The 12,673-nt window shown below is 38.6% G+C and overlaps 1 protein-coding gene across 3 annotated transcripts in view; it reads left to right on the plus strand.

Moving 5' to 3' along the window:
• Positions 1-12,673, plus strand: part of LOC107727313 (zinc finger protein 438-like) — a 50,968-nt gene that overhangs the window by 32,883 nt on the left and 5,412 nt on the right. For 2 of the 3 annotated variants that reach the window (XM_016537154.1, XM_016537148.1), the window contains exon 2: positions 4,079-4,150. The exons of the other annotated variant lie outside the window; for it this stretch is intronic. The gene's annotated coding sequence lies outside the window, so the exon portion shown is untranslated. The remainder of the gene's footprint in view (positions 1-4,078; positions 4,151-12,673) is intronic. 3 annotated transcript variants of the gene reach the window in all.

Raw genomic sequence — 12,673 nt, forward strand, 5'->3', positions numbered from 1 at the left:
CACAGCGTTTTAAATCATGGCGGGTGAGGGCGTTTTCATACGCGTTTGGCCAATCAATGTCTACTTGCGTCACGATTAGTACCAGTTGTGCTGGTTAGACCCTGCTCCGGAGTAGGAGCTAATTTGGTTCTTGAAAAAGGCAGTCCGGTACTAAAAAAGCACCCAGTTCCGTGCACTTTGCCGTTTTCGGTGCGAAAACGGCAAAAAGTGGGTAGTTCCACAATTAGTTCTGGTACTATGAAAAGGTTCCTGCTGTGCGAAAGGCCCTAATGGCTGCCCACTGCTCCGGGTGTGTGTTCACGGTGTGTGTGTGTTCACTGCTGTGTGTGTGCACTTTGGATGGGTTAAATGCAGAGCACTAATTCCAAGTATGGGTCACCATACTTGGCCACATGTCACGTCACTTTTTTTTTTTTCACTTATTTTACACGTGGCATCGATGCATCGTATCGTCAGACATCGTATCGATTTATCGACCCATATCGATGAATCGTTACACCCCTAATAGATGGATAGATAGATAGATAATAAATATTCTATCTATCTATCTTTGTTGTTTGTGCGTCTCCAGCAAAGCTGAACTCTCCTCGAGTCCGCGTTCAATTCGCACGGACCGACAGTCACACAGAGTACAGGCGATCAGGCAGGATACAAATGCACACTTCACAAGATTTCACAGCTGGATTCGAATAAGTCTGCAAGGTTCGTGAAATTAAATGTTTATTAGACATTCAAAGCTTTGTAAATGCGTATTTGCTGAAAGCTGACAGTAAGCGAGAAAGTATTATAATGTTTACCTTTCTATTACTAATGATATAAAAGCAATCGTTATAATACTTTTTTGTATAGCTCCTTTGTTTAACAGTTCTTTCTGATTATTAGACAGACTTCTATCCGTATCAGACAGAACTGTTAAATGGTAGGGATGGGAATCCTGAAGTATTGATATATCGATACTGATGCGAGTATCGAAAGTATCGATACTCAAATAAAAAATATCGATACTAAGGTGTTTTTTTTTACCAGTGATTTTGTTTATTTTACAAAAAATGCAGCGTACAATATGCATTGAATTGGACGAATAACCTATGTTAGCGAATAATTGTGTAGAATATAACTAATTTTCGGCTCATCTGAACACACGCAAATGATGCAAGACCGAATCAATCAATCACAAAGAGCGTTCACTCACTTCTGACAGTGCATCGAAACAGGGCCGCATTTCCCAAAAGTATCAAGTATCGAAAACACAATAAGTGATATTGCCCATCCCTATTAAATGGCAACAGCAAACAATAAAGAGGGAGAATGTGAGAGCTGTGTGCGCCAGCGCTGCCACTCTCAGCGTCGTCCACTATTATTTACTGACCCTTGTGTTCTTCCATAAGGGTGTGTAAATGATGACTGAAAACTGAGTTTTCAGTTTTGTGTGAACTAATTCTTTAATGATAAACCCATAAGCATTAGACCATTTGTGCTCTGAACATCAATGGAGGTGTGTGCTTTTACTGTTCTATGGGAGCTGAGTGGCAGGCTTGCGTGTTGACTGTGTGGGACTGTCAGTGAAGATGAGTGGTTAGAGTGTTAAACATTGGTGAAATGCTGTTCGAGTCGAGTCAAAAAATGCCAGGCAAGAGCTAGTTGCTTTAAGGTGAAGGCAAAGCTTTCACTGTTTCTGAAAATGCTGGAGTTTCTAGTGAATTTAATGTTTAAATCACAATACATACTTCAGATTTTGAAATTTTCATTGTGACTGGGTTGGCAAAAGTGTTTGACACCATATGTATACTTTTGGCATTCAGGTATAATTTTAGCACATTAATTATTCACATACACTACTGTTCAAAAGTTTGGGGTCAAAAAGATTATGAGAAATGAATACTTTTGTTCTGCAAGGGTGCATTATATTGATCAAAAGTAACAGTATATACAGTAAATGTTTTGAACTTTGACAATAAAACGTTGAAATCGAAAGAATCCTGAAAAAAAAAAAATGTATCACAGTTTTCATAAAAAATCTTGAGCAGCACAGCTGATTTCAGTTGTGATGATAATACTAAAGAAATGTTTCTTGAGGATCATGTGACACTGAAGTCTGAAGTACTGGCTGCTAAACATTCAGCTTTGCCATCACAGGAATAAATTACATTTTAGTATGTAATTTTATATAGTAAACCGTTATTTTAAATTGTAATATATTGTAAATATTTCACAATATCTGTTTTTACTGTATTTCTATAAAATAATTGCAGCCTCGAGCCTTGGAACATGATGAACTTTGTTCAAAAACGTACTGATCCCAAACTTTTGAATGATGACTTTGACTATGTGTTGAAGACCAGCACACTTGCTGTACATTTTTACAGAGATACTCTGAACGTAGCAGACCTCTAATATTTTGGCAAGGATTGAGCAGACTTCGCTTGGTGGGCAATAAAAACAGGCGAGAAAATCTCATAGACTTACATTACACTATACATGACAAGCACAGATGACATTTTCTTCAAAAAACAAAAAAAAATCTAGTGTATTTTTTCACCATAAATACTTGTTGAAGAAGCACAGTATGTTAAATCTCTTTGCAGAGTTTTGTTTTTTTGTTATTTATGGCAGCTGCCAACACCACACGATATTTGGCCTCATCTCATTTGGCTCGCGAAGTTCAGGTTAAGCTCTTTTTAAACGCTCTTATTATCACTTAGATGAACGGTCAATGCAAGCCAAATTTAACATGATTAATGAATTTGCACATTCACACCAACATCATACTCTCATTATACTAATCATTACAAAAACACAGGATGCCCCACTTTCCAGAACTTCCCAAATAAAAGCCATAAAGTTGACTCATTTTAATTTATTCCCATGTATTTGAGTCTCGATACATTATTCAGAGACATAGAGAGCCACTTTGTGAAGCATTATGAATAATCAATAAGCAAACCTCAGTAATACATCTTATAAAGAGATAATTTCTCCCTTAACTGTAGAGCAGATTATACTCATAAAGCCGGTAAAGCATACGGACCTCCCGGTGAGGTCAACAGTGTCTGGGGGCTAAACGTTATTGACCGAGTGCTTCAGCATCTGCTTTTGTCCTTGTGTGGTGCTGACTCCATTTGACCTCTATATACACACACACACACACACACACACACACACATACATATCCAAGGTAAGAGTTGTAAGTTTTGTGTTTTACCCTGATGGGACTCCAGGGCCCTCGTCTATCACACTGTTACACCCAGAACATCCATAATTTACAGCTGAAGATTCATTCAGGAAGCGTGTTTACCGTGTAGGCTTGTTTCATATGTGTTGGTGGAGATTTCGACATCTGCATTGGTGTGCGAGAGCAGGCTTGTGCACTTCCTTGCATTAGTAAGTCCTGTTTGGAGGTGTTGGACCTGATTATCTCTGCTGCTCACAAAGGCTGAAGACGTAGTTTTTGCTGAGTTAGTGTACAGGTGAATTAACTTTTCTCTCTTAGTTTCCACATCTCATTTTTCCATTTTCACACGGGAGTGTCTAACAAGAGTAGTCAGTGAGGTTCAAGAATGTCAAGTGAATAATTTACTTGGACGTTCTTATTATTTATTTAGTCTTTTCTGTGCGCTGGACAGATTATGTGGTTTAAGGTTCCTTTGAGGGGGTGTTTACACTTGGTCATTTTTCATAGTTACAGGATCATGAAAAGACCAAATATAAATGCATCTGGTTCTTCAGGCCTCACATATATAGTATACTCTTCCTAAAAAGAACTACGACAGCATAAGGAAGTGCAGGAGCCGCGCGATCATCGATATGAAACCTAGAAACAGTGGCCGCAAATCTCAAACACTAATTTCATATGAGGTAGAAAATTTCACTGGCTGGCATTAGTATCATCACAGAAGTGAACTTTGTTTGCATATAGCATGGGTGTAGTAGATCAGATTTATATCTGAAGTGGAGACGCATTTATGTTGCCAAGTATAAATGGATTGTGCGTACCCAATCTGACAGCAGTACGATCGATTCAAATGCATGTAAATTGGTTAGTAAATGTATAGAAATGTTTGTTCTGTGGTTGTTTCAGGTGAGTGGAGGGCTGTGGAAGGAGAAGAGGATTGTGGGCCATCTTGGGGCAGAGACACTGAAGATTCTTTGGGTATTTACTGCATGTCTTTGAGAAAATAATTGTGTTAATACCTACATTCGTCACAATGAAATCAAAATTGACAATTCTTAATTTTTATGGAATATTGCAATTATTTTATTAATCTTTTCTCTTCTTTGAGGTGTGCACAAGGGCTGGGCCATAAACTTGCCCCTTACGTGAGATTGCAGCAATTAGCAAACAACAACAATCCAGTGATTTATTCATTGTCCTGTCCTTCATTTATTTATTTTTTTCTTGTTCGCAAAGCCATTTCATTTATGTATGCGTCACAATGATGCAATTTCTGTTTCATACTGACCTGTGATCACATGTGACCTGTGCTGGCAAAATGAATCACATTGAGCAATTTTGAGTTAAAAATCAAACATCAAAAATGAGTTATTTTCATTTTCACATTCTCCATTAAATGACGTTCAGAATGATGTATGATTTGTTGGAATCTGACGAAAAATGACTGAGCTACACACCTGTTTGAAGTCGATAGTCCGCAAAGTCAATTTTGAGAAAAATTGTTAAAGCTGCAGTCCGTAACTTTTGGCGCTCTATCGGTTAATAAACAGAACTGCGTGCGTCTTGCGGAAGAACATTGTAGCCGGAGCTACTTCTCTCTGTTTATGTCTATGACGAATCACGCAGGTACTGGGCTACTCCGCAGCGGTACCTACCCGAACCAGTCTAAAATAGTCCGAATATAAACACTTATCATAGGGGTACCGTAGTGATTCTGGATAAGCCAAAAACACGGTTTGGAAAATGGATTCATGGTGTACTCGATTATTATATACATTTTGTAAATTTTGAACACAAAAAAAGTTACAGACTGCAGCTTTAAAGTTTTCTGAAGGTTTCAAAGCAAAATCACAGAGCAACGTTGCATCTTTTCCTCCAGAAAAGGTACTCCTCTCAGAAAACGTACAAATAAAGATAATTTTAGATGTTTAATTCATATTTGGAGCATTGGGATCGCTAGACGAGGGCTTAATGAACTCTTTTTTGTGAAAACCTCAAATTTGACTAAAATCGAGAAGAAAAAAAAACTTTTTTGCCTGTAGCTCAAAATTAGCCCGTGCGCATTCCCACTCATTTTGCCAGCACGGGTCACATATTTTCACGGGTGAAAGTAATTTCATAAGGAATCTACATGATCTGGAATTTCACATGAGAGCAAAATATTTCCCCTTGCAGATTTCGCTACAGGTTCAAGTTGGTTGTACAGATTACTTGTCAGATTTTACCGAAGTTTCACTAAGGTGACTGCTTGGGTGTGCTTCATTGTCCATATCACTGGAAAATTAAGCCATTGCGGTGGCTGCCAGCTTGGTTTTATATCCTATTGTACAAAACAGTCACTTGACCTAGAGCATTCTTATTCGTGGCACAGTGATACACTTTATTCTTTATTTAAACTGATATGGTTGAGGCCAGATTTGCTAGCACTGCTGTTACCGCAGTCCTGCACTGCAGCCCACTGCAATAATGCTAAGCTATTATTGATAAGTCATGGTTCTTCATTACCAGTCCTTATAAAGTCTCAATGGGGAGCTGTTCTAGTCAATACTTAGCATACAGTCTCATTCTTTGTGCTTCATTGATGCTTGTCAGTCACTTTAGGGGCAACCGCTAGCAACATAGTGGAATGTTTTGCATTTAGGTCTAGTCGTGTATTTTGAGTGGTAAACATTGTACAGTACATAGTCGTCAGTATTAAGAGCTGGATCCAGCTGTACATTTCCTGTGTTTACAGCCAACAAGAGACCATGGGCTTGACAAATCCCCTTTGGAGCGTCTCAGGAGATCCGAGAACTCCCTTTGCTACGTCGTTATAAAATAGACAGCTGTTTCAGCCAAATTTTCAAAACCAAACATGGAAAGGTCCATCTTTTCAACGTATTTCTTTAAAATGCGCATTTAATTAGAATTCAGAACTCATACTCTCTTTCAAAGCTTTCCGTCTTTTGTAAATGTTGTAAAGCTGCACATCAGTAATTGTGGCAGCTGTCAAACAGACCTCACCATCAAACCTTGTGTTTATGTAGTTATACCACTTTCTCAGGCACATATTACCTCTGGAAGTTACTCTGAAGCTGTCGGGATATGGGAGTTCTTTCTTTTGTTATGATTAATTGAATCTGGCTTTAGTGTATTCTTGTATCTTGCGTAGTTCTGACCTGATGGTTCCGTTGTAACTGTGTAACTCTCTTTACTGAATGTTTAGGTATGATAAATGCCCTCAATCAATAAATAACTCTCCAGACCCCAGTGTGCGGTTTTGACTCGCCTCATAAATACCTCCTCTAATGAGAGAAGGAGAGAAATTTCTCATTAACAGACTGAAGGTTGAGCCTGCTTAATTTAACAGCTTTACCGTTGGTTACCGCGGTAATTACAGCCCTGCTTCTCTTTGATCTCGCCAGACAATGTTTCCCAGATTCTCCAACTCATCAGAGAAACAGCTGCTATATCAGAGAGACCCTCTCTATGGCAGGGAAATGAGAGACAGCTCCTCCATCACATGACACACGCTCTGAAGTCTGGATTTACAACTGGTGCCTTTGTTGAACACAATGTGGGTGATTCCTGGGAGATTTCAGAGGGACCAGGGGTAAAACAGCATGCCGAAGCTTAAAGGGATAGTACACAAAAATGAAAATTCTGTCATCAATTACTCACCAGATTGTTCATGCTGCTCTTTTACAATGTAAGTGAATGTTGACAAAAGGCTGTCAAGCTCCAGAAATTACAAAACCTCATAAAAGTAGCTCATATGACTTGTTTAGTATATTCCACTTAGTCTGTTCCTCACACAAAACTACTGTTTGAGCTATATAGGCTACTTTTATGATGTTTATTGGTACTTTGGCAGCCCTTTATCTTATATTTGGAAAAGAGTAGTGCAAACATCCTGCCTAGCGTCTCCTTTTGTGTTCCACAGAAGTCATACGGGATTGGAACTACATGAGTAAATGGTGACTGAATTTTCATTTTTAGCTGAACCATCCCTCTAACCCCAAGAGCAGAGAGTGAGAATACACTTGTGTCTGTGGATTTAAAAGCAGTGCTGGTCACTGATCGCACAACGAACCATGTTTATGTGCAAACAGACTTTCTTCTTGGTTCTACCCTATCTAGACAACCGTTCCTCTTATTACTTCTTTAAAGCTACCTGAGTTCACTCTTAAAGGAACACTCCACTATTTTTTAAAATAGGCTCATTTTCCAACTCCCCTAGAGTTAAACAGTTGAGTGTTGTTGGTGCAGCAGGCGCAATGATATTACGCAGTGCCTGAAAATAGGCTTATTGGAAGTTACCTAGCTGGGGACTATTTTCAGGCGCTGCGTAATATCATTGCGCCTGCTGGAACCATGGTACGTCGGGCTTAGTCCACTTTATGACAACACTATACATTTGATGTTTATCCAAAGCAACTTGCATTCCATTGAAGGTAAACAAGTTTGTGCATTTACTGTGGGAACTATAGTGAGACACTCAAGAAAAAAAAACAACAACAACACTGACAACTGAATATTGCTCTTTGATAATTATAATTAACAAATAATGCTGGATCAATACCAGCCTTTGCAGTGGCTTTTTGTTTCTTGAAGGCCACTGAGGAGGTGAACGTCCTCCGGTAGGAAGCTGTCATGATAAAGTGAAGTTAGCTCATTTGAGGACTTGAAGTGAAGAAAAGATACCCAGGGGGAGACCTTTTCTCTTTATTTGTGGCTCTCAGGGTGAAAAATATAGAAACTCTTTGGTCATTTTTGAGCAAGATGCTAACGGTCTTATCAGATTCAATTATCTATGCTAAGCTACAGCTAAAAGTGCTACCACCAGACCTGGAGATCGGCTGAATGGATTCGAAAACGGTAAAACTCAACTGTTTAACTCTAGGGGAGTTGGAAAATTAGCCTATTTTCAAAAATAGTGGAGTGTTCCTTTAAGTCTCTAGGGTTCCCAAACGTGAACAAGTACTGAGGCAGGAGTGTCTGCATAAGCTTTGATGCTCAGTTTCATATTCTCTAACATTAAAAATGTGCATATTATAACAGGCTCCTTTTCCCTGGCCTCTCTGTTCTGATGTTATACACAGATTTGAAGATCGAGATCTTTAACCACACCTTCCATCACTCAGGAAAACGTGATGCAGGTCTTTGTCTTTCTGCCGGTGTTCCTGTAAAGTTGGCCTTCCTTGGTTTGTTTTCCTCTCTTACGTTCTTTGTTAGTACCTTTTTAGCTGTTTTGCTTAAGCCACAGTGAGATAAGGCCCATTCACACCAAGCACGAAACTGTAACTGAAAATATAATAATCCAGCCAATCAGAATCAAGTCGGCTTTAAAGAGCTTGGGCATGTAAAGCGGAAGATGTGTGTTTAAAATAAACAGAATGTTATATCTTTTAGTTGTCTTTCTTGATGGGCAACTGATGAAATAAAAGTAGGATTGTTAACAGAATCAGTAAGTCAATGTCAGTAATTTGCAGTTAATGTCATAATTGTTATATAGATATATTTTATTACACAGAACATCACACAGATTTGGAATGGTATGAAGGTGAGTAAATGATGACAATCTCAACAGAAACTATCCTTTGACATCATAAAGTCCTTTTTGAAGACAAAAAACGATTTGCATGTTTTAATTTGGTAGATTCTGTGAGTTCATTTAGTAAAGGATTTGTTGACTGATTCACCGAATGAGTGCACATGACTGAGCGAACTTGTGAGTTTGAGACTTTTTGTGGGATTTATTAAAAGAGGAGTAAAAAATAAACACAACAATAATAGAAAGCATTAAAGGTAGAATTAGCTAGCATTAATACAATTACACCACACAACCCTAGTACTGAGAGGCAAAAAGAAGGAAGTGGAGGAAAATTTGGAAATAAGGGCATAGTGATGAAATGAGGGAACCATGGTGTTATGGGAGTTGGTTGAAGGTGGAGTGTGAGGGTTTATGCAGTCTTCTCTACTGTGTGACCTACTTAATGAATACAAATGTCACACCAAACAGCAAAAGGTCATTTAAAGGTTCTATAAGGTGACTCACATAGACTTAGCCTCTGGCCACAGGTTCTCACCAGGTGTGCCTCACACATCATGAAAAGTGAATCTGCAGGCTCTTTGATCGCCCCCTGGTGGCTGGCTGCAGTACAGGTCATAAACCCCGCCCTCTCCATATAAACGAATGGGACTTGAGTCAAAATTTAAAAAATAAATTACGCTTCCAATACAATTTTCCGAAAGATGGTTTTGGTCATTTAAGGTAGTTGTTATCACTCTGATATATGTTAAATTGTTCGTTTTTGTGATAAGTTTGATTTTAGCTAGTAATTTGATGCTATAAAAACGGGGCGTGTCGTTATGGTTGATTGGGTCTGTGGGAGTTCAGTCCAGTGAGGCTCCACCTCACGACACTACTGCGCAGACTCGGGCTCCAAACAAAACTCTACTGCGCAGACTCTGGCTCCAAATGACGTCATTTACTCAAGATGGCAGCGGCCATACTGAGATGCTTTGGCTTCACTTTTCTATAGTGGAAGGAATAGGAGACGCGTCGTCCATCTTTTTTTTACAGTCTATGGTTCTCACACTTTCATTACGGTTTCTTGGCCTTCCTCATATACCCCCTGATCACTTAATCTGGGGTATAACCAATCCTCCCTACTTCCTATACCTTCTTATCATCTTATTCTCAAAGGTAATTTTGAGCTACAATTACCCATCTAAATTCATAATTGTAGCACTTTCCCCCGTCCTACTGTGGATGTTCATGCAACATCAACCCAAGTGCTGAGAGTCATTTTGACTGTCGCAGTCGCTTCCTCTCCAACACTTCACCGTAGAGGTGACACACACTGAGTTGCCCTTGGCGACTGCATTCCATGGGTCAAAGTTCAGTACCTTGATTTACAGCATCCTGTCTGGTCGGCTCTGCGGAAATGAGGCTCCTCACCACAGTGTCTTCAAGAAAAATAAAATCACTGCCAAGAGAAATTATGACACGCCGTTATCTTTTGACTCCTGCAACATTTCCCTGAAATTTTCAACCATCCTTTCCTGAAGCATTCACATGGAAAATTTATTTAATTATAATAATTATTATAATGTAGTGTAACAGTGTTTTCCATACAATTTACAAGCTCCAAAAAAAAAAAAAAAAAAACTGCACAATATTTCAAACCATACGACAGCTTTGGGTGCTAAATAAATCAAAATAAATTGAAATTTGTTTTTATTCACTGAAATACTTCCTCAACAACTGAAAAGCCATAAAGTGGTTTCATTTACAGTTTGACACTCCAGGTTTGTCATCAGTTCTCAAGTCTCAAGATCGTCATTGAATTCAAACTTGGTGTGACGCATTTTGACACAATATTTAGATGTACAAAAAGATTTAAAAGCTACTACATTTTTAATAATAACTTGCATTTCATTCTGCTCCTCACATAAAAATATCATTATAGTTACAGAAAGTTTGGAACATACTTCATAAATCGTATGCACTATGTGTGGTACTTTTGTTGTTTTTTGTTTTGTCCTTTTTGGAGCCTTCATTCCCATTCACTTTCATTGTTTAAAAAGAGCAGCCAGGATACTCTGCTAAATATCTTTCAGCGGCATTAATGGGAGAGATTCCTTTATGCAGTGATTTACATTGAAATGGTTTAGTCAGTGAGAATATTTTGGTTCTGTATTCTCTCATCTTTCTGATGTGGGATGCTTTTCTTATTGATTAGTCCACATCTGCGTGTACAGGCAAGCCTGTAGTTTTGAAATTGGAATGGATTTTTTTCCCTTCCACATTGATTGTCTCAGGTGACAGCTAATTACTCAAGAGTGTGTTTTGTACGTGTTATGTAGAGTTGATATTATTTCATGTGGTTCTTTTGTTACTGTGCTCTGGTTGACTGACATGTTTTAACATCTGTTGTATTGTTCCTGCAGAGCAGTCTTTTTGCAGGCACATGTACGTAGCATGTTACGATGTACTGGCATGTTTGTGTTTTCATTTCCTCTGGTTAATATTTTGTTGCTTTGGCTGTCACAAGATAAGATACTGCAGGTGTGTGTGTAAGTGTGCCACATTCCTGCAAAAACTGTGTCCGTAAGTCTGCTGTGGAGAGGCACAGTCTCTTCTAAGCAAGGACTTTAAAAAAACAGAGATTGGCAAACAGTGGTATGTTTTCGCTCCTGAAAATGTCTCCTCTTCTGAGAGAGACAACTGACCTTTCACTCAAACACACACCCTTGTACACATCCAGCAATGCTATAAGATGGTTTAACTTCTTCATGTGAGGCATCCAGATCTGTCTCCATCCAATCAACAGCTGATGTATAGAACAAAGTCCCCGCCCTACATTTTTTTCTTTTTCTTTTTTGAAATTCCGTTTCTCCGTGTACGTCACAATACAGAAGAAAAGATCTGTTGCTACTTACATAAACAAATCATCAGATATCTTTCTCGGTAAATTCAAAATTAAATAATCTATGTAAATTTGTGAAATAACACTCTTTATGTTGTCATATCAAACAGATCAGTGGACCTTCTCTTTTGAGAATTAAAATTCTCGTTGGAAATTGGCTAAGAACGTTTAGCATGTGCAGGTTAAACGAACAGATTTCATCATATTCAATGCATGTATCAAACCTAGTGACATTTGCTATTTGTTTTTAATCAGCTGGAATTAAGTTGATTTTTTATAACTTAAGTGTCCAATACCTTTTGGAGCCACTGTACACTACCAGTCAAAAAAATCTAAATGGACACAAAGTGGACAGTTTTGTAGTCAAATATAAATTGTGCATACATACAATTATTTTATCAAAACTACATAATTCTCATACTTCTATTTCACAGTTTTAAAGACTTTACTATTATTCTAAAGCATGGAAAATTTGTAATAATGAAGAACAAGCAAGTGTGTCCAAACTTTTGACTGATAGCTTAGTTCAGGATCAAAATTAAGTAGAAAAGCCTAAAAAAACTTAATGCTTCCTCTGGGTAGATTTGTGAAATAACACTCTTCAAGTTGTCATATCAAACAGATCAGTGGACTTTCTCTTTTGAGACAGAAAATTCTCGTTGACTTTTCTGAAGGAACTTGGCTGAGAATGTTTAGCATGTGCAGTTTATTGTCTCTTCATCTTTTCCCTATTTTGTTTATTTTCACACGTGTTAGCGACTTCACAGCTTGCCCAGAACAACACGGGAATTAGCCAACACAGGCTTGATTAAACGAGCGAAAATATGGTACGAAAGGCCGGTGTTGCGTTTAGAGATCCGGAAGTTTGTAGAGGCATAGAGATATGACAGATGTGCTGTGTATGTAAGTGTGTGTGTGTGTGTGTGTGTGTGTGTGTGTATGTCTGTGGCAGTCGGAGCTCATGGCCGCTGGATATGAATGTTCTAGCCAGAACGGCCGTGTGTGTCCACCTCTCTTATCTCCTGCAGATCCCTTCCTTTCATCTCCTTTCAGACCTACAGGGTCCTGGACAAACCCCTCCCTAAAA

The sequence above is a fragment of the Sinocyclocheilus rhinocerous genome, unplaced genomic scaffold, assembly GCF_001515625.1.
Source record: "Sinocyclocheilus rhinocerous isolate Xijiao unplaced genomic scaffold, SAMN03320098_v1.1 scaffold186, whole genome shotgun sequence".
Classification (NCBI taxonomy): domain Eukaryota; kingdom Metazoa; phylum Chordata; class Actinopteri; order Cypriniformes; family Cyprinidae; genus Sinocyclocheilus; species Sinocyclocheilus rhinocerous.